The sequence below is a fragment of the Aedes albopictus genome, unplaced genomic scaffold (assembly GCF_035046485.1).
Source record: "Aedes albopictus strain Foshan unplaced genomic scaffold, AalbF5 HiC_scaffold_75, whole genome shotgun sequence".
NCBI classification, from domain to species: domain Eukaryota; kingdom Metazoa; phylum Arthropoda; class Insecta; order Diptera; family Culicidae; genus Aedes; species Aedes albopictus.
The window spans coordinates 3,999-8,771 of record NW_026917587.1 but is presented as its reverse complement, the minus strand read 5'-3'; the positions used below and the strand labels follow the sequence as shown (position 1 = coordinate 8,771).

The 4,773-nt window shown below is 39.4% G+C and overlaps 1 long non-coding RNA gene across 1 annotated transcript; it reads left to right on the top strand.

The window, feature by feature from the left end:
- The first annotated feature begins 1,923 nt into the window (after positions 1–1,923).
- Positions 1,924–4,563, top strand: LOC134284769 (uncharacterized). The gene is made up of 2 exons (XR_009995930.1): positions 1,924–4,281; positions 4,346–4,563. It is a non-coding gene; the product is annotated as an uncharacterized LOC134284769 (long non-coding RNA).
- Positions 4,564–4,773: the final 210 nt, after the last annotated feature.

The window sequence follows — 4,773 nt, the reverse complement described above, 5'->3', positions numbered from 1 at the left end:
CAGTGGAGGTGGACTGTTATTGAAGCGTCATAACGTTTATGGGGTGTTCGGAAGTCGTACTGCAGATCCGTTGTTTGTGTTTGGTTCCAAAGGGCGAACAGAAACACCATCTGGCCAGTACCATGGGTCGCCGACTACGCGAGAAGCTGTTCTACATATGCTGACTTTGAATGAAACGAAGGAAAGGTCTTCCACTTGCTTTCCTCGCGGGACTAGCTTGGTGACTTGAACAAGAGCCGAACTAACATTCAAAACATCCATTACGTGTCTCTTGACATCCTCTACGCTTTGATCAGGTTCAAATAGAGTCACATAAAAAGATTCCATTTCGCTGTTACTCTGAGATTCTGTAGCTACTTTCAAAGATGAGCGAATGGGTTCACGATTGATGCGGGATCTTTGACCATTGTCGATTGTAACATCATCAGAAGTATTTGTGTTGATGCGATTTGCATTATTGGGAGGTGATGCAAGTCTAGTGCCACTGTCGTTCAACACGGAGTTTGGGCGATCAAAAGAAGCTGACGGTGTTGAGTTGTTGGCTTGGGGGAGCCTCTTGGGTGAGCTATCTGAGCTAGTCGGACGGTTGGTCATGATCTGCAAACGTTTTCCAGATCCAACAATTAATCTTATCAAAGAAGAAGGTCTCTTCGCAGGATCTAGATCTATTGATGGGATCATTCGTCACATCATCAAAATTTAGTTCATTGATGCTACACAAGAAACTGGTGTGATCGGATAAATCAGCTGACTTGCCGTGGTTTTGCGTCTTGTTGATTTGTGGAAGAATTTCGCCGTAGTTGCCAAGCCTGGTATCCATGGAATCGGTGCGGATCCACAGTTCATGCAGGGCTTTCATTATCATCCTTTCACGGTCATATATATGTGTAGCGGAGACGAGGAAAGAGGAAACAACAATCACAATGTTCACTATGTTCGCAATGCTGCTTAGGGCACAGCATTGTTTTGATTTTGTATGGGGTTTTGACGTTTCTTGGCCTTGTTGTTTACAAAATTTCTGTAAGAATGAAAGAGAATTTCAACTACTAGAAGTGTCAAATCAATTTTTTTTACCAAAACAAAAGATCGTATACAAGCTAGACGCACGGTGCTCCATTTACCGTTATTTTAAATTAAAATATACCATCAAAACCTGAAACGCCATTCTCTTTATTTATCTATCCTACACCTCTGGACAAATTTTTAAAATCATCGTTGGGCGAAATTTTGAGTTACGCCCTTTTAAAGGGCCTAACCTCTAGAAAATCGAGTTTTCTATAGAATAACACCACATTTCATAACAGAATCATGAATTAAAGGCATCAATAACATAAATTATCATGAACAACATTGAAATTTGCTAGTATGCATCCATATGAATATCGGTGGAGTGCATTTTGTATCAAAATTTATCATTACGTCAATATACGGTAGAAGTTCTTAGGGCCTATAGAAAGCAAACATTACATTGGTGTAACAAATTCAATTAAAAGTATATTGTATTGTGATTCCACATGTCAATAGATGTTCATATTACTCTTCGTCCAGGCGATAGTATTTACATGCTCAGCACCAACATTTCAAAAGGACGTAACTGATGTTCCACACAATATCTTCTCCCATAGCAGATCGAATCTCATCTTTCCTTGGGCACCAACAACCAGTATCGGAAAGAATTGCATTTCCTCCGTCCAGTAAGTAATTGTACATTGCATCGGAGAGATAAAGGTTTGGTTTCGGCTAGCAGTTTCGCCATTTCGAAATGTTAGCACCAAGCGTACACTCTCTATACAGCAAATCTGTCCTAAAAACAATAGTCAAAATTTGTCAAAAATATTTAATATGGAGCAACCGCAAGTTAGACAAAAAGAAATATGTCTGTGTGCACATATCATAAGTTATAAGAATAGAAATTCAAAATATCAAAAGGCCAAAAGACAAAAAAGTCGGCAAAAAAGGCAACAAATAATCAAACATAACATTCTGGGTGAAAATTCTTTCTCCTTTTAAAATATGTAGGTAAGACCTTTTGTCCCTACTAATTTAACTTTTCTTCGATATATTGTCTTTCATTTTTAATTTCATTCCTGGAGCAGCATTTGAAAAGGGCCCAACAGGTTTTGTTCTTTTTTTCGAAATCGCTTCGAGGGTCTAACAGCAGCCCACCCACGCAAATGAACACCGTTATCCGAAAGATTGATGTTTGCTCTATCTGAAAACTGTCTTGGTTTTTGTGAATAAGTTGATGGGGGCTCAGGAGCGACGTGTCAAGTCATTGTTTACCAATGCGTGTATGCCCTTTTCAAATGTTGCTCCAGATTTGTACGATTTATCTTTTCAGCTTCAGCATTTAAGAAGGGCGTAACTGGTTGATGATACGGCTCCTTCTTCTATGGATGTAGATTGCATGTTACCCCTCTAATGTAAGCCATCGAAAGAGGAGCATTCTTTTTGTCTAGAAGTGCCACGCAACAGCTTTGAAAAAAGGTGTTGTGTTGGAAAGCAGTTACGCAGTTCTTGAAATGCTGAGGCTGAGAGGACAAAATGTAGGAATGCAAAAAAAAAAATCGAAGACAATATTGCGCGTTTCGCCGTAGATTATCGCACAAAAATGTTCAAAATCGCTAATAGATCGTCGCCAGTACATCATATCGTGTCCGTGTCTTCTTCAATAAATGCGGAATATAGCTATTGATTGACCGCGCAGAACACACTGAAACGATTAAATGTAACCACGCATATCTATTTACATTTTTGCATAACCTTGCTCGATAATTTTTCTTGTAATGTATAGTAGGTCGAAAAAAATAAAATTAGTAGGGACAAAAGGTCTTACCTACATGTTAAAAAAAAGAAAGAATTTTCATGCAGCATTTTATGTGTGATTTTGTATTTTGGCCTTTCAATATTTTGGTTTTCTATACTTTTAACTTACGCCGTTTGGCACACAGACATATTTCTTTTTGTTTAATTTGTGGTTGCCCATATTTTGACTATTGTTTTGAAGCAGATTTTCTATATAGAGAGCAGTCTTGTGCATTATCACCATCATAACACAAAAAAGCCGCAACATCAACATTGCCCTTCTTCCTCCATCAACGCTACAGCCGACCGTCTCTAAGTTGCTATCGAACACATTCGAGACGAACGCATTGATACGGTGGCTGCCGCCGCCACGCTCTTTCTCTGCAAATCTCTTGAGTAGCCGAACGCTTCTTAACCGTCGTTCCGACCCAGAGCTATGTCACTCACTCCTGGGTGACTCTCGCCTGAAAATGCAAGGATGAGGGTCAATTTGTTAAGTAGTATTGCATGGCGCAGAAAACACAAACATAGCACGCCCTATGAATAGAATGCAAAGCGTAGAACAAAAACTCGCTTCGGTGTTTCATCGTGTGGTTCGAAAACAAGAGACGATCGCTGCTGTTGGATGTGGTTGACTCTGCATTGAACGAGGGTTGGCTTGAATGGCTTTTGCGTGAATCGATTATGTTTTGATGGACTGCGTTTGTCGTATGAAGTGATGGTTAGAGCGCGTGTCATTCGACATTGACCATCCTGAAACTGCACAACCCTGATAGAGAGTGTATGCTCTTCAGTCTACATATATCGGTACTAACATTTCAAAATGGCGAAACTGCTTGCCGAAACCAAACCTTTATCTCTCCGTTGCAATGTACAACCACTACTGGACGGAGGAAATGCAATTCTTCCCGATAGTGGTTGTTGGTGCCCAAGGAAAGATGAGATACGATCTACAGCTATGGGAGAAGATATTGTTTTGAAGATCAGTTACGTCCTTTTGAAATGTTGGTGCTGATATGCATGTGAATACTATCGCTATGACTGACAGTAATACGAACATCTATTGACATGTGGAATCACAACACAATACACACTTAAAACTGATTCTCGAGCTCGGCAGAAATATTTACTGATTTCGAACGGCAATTCTTAATTTTGCTGATATTTCAGCAAACAAAATGTTTATGCCGAGATTGTTCAAACCATTTTACCGAAATATCAGCAAACTGCTTTAAAAATTGCAAAACTGACAGCATTTTTTGCTGAACCTGTCGGTGAACACGGATTTTACCGAAATCAGTAAACGAGATTACTGAGATATCAGCAATCATGTCACCCTTTGCTGAATTTCGGTAATACAACTGTCACTTTTGCAGGCGCCATGTTTCGGAAAAAAAAAAACAAAACAACAAATCAGTGGTAGTGGTGCTGAAGCCACATGAAGCGCATTTGCAAAAGATTAAGAAGTCCAAACAGGTAAGAATTAAAGACTTCTGTAAATAAATTATTGCTAACTAGCGTCATATTCACCTTATTCTAGAAAAGCAGACACACCCATTAGTAGCTGTTTTTGGAGGAGCAGTGGTACGCCTTTGCAGTAGCAAATCTTGAGATGAAACCCTCGGATGAAAGAATGTTTCCGGCGACAAAATACATATTTTTCATTGCTACTCTGTGGACATGGACAATGCAAAATAAATGTTCGAGAATAAAACTTCTTTATTGCGCTTTCGTGCGGGTTAAGAACTCTTCTTTATATTCTCAATACATTTTTCATTCTCAAAAGAAAACAAAATCAAATGCCGAGATTCAGCAAATTAATTTATGCTGGGTAATGATGTTGCCGAGCTTTCAGCAAATATTTTAGCTGTGAATCTCGGCAAAATATCAATAGCTCTCATTTTTGTGATTGCCGAGGTCTCGTCAAATCTAATTTTTGCTGAGCTGGTTGCCGAGCACTCGGCGGTG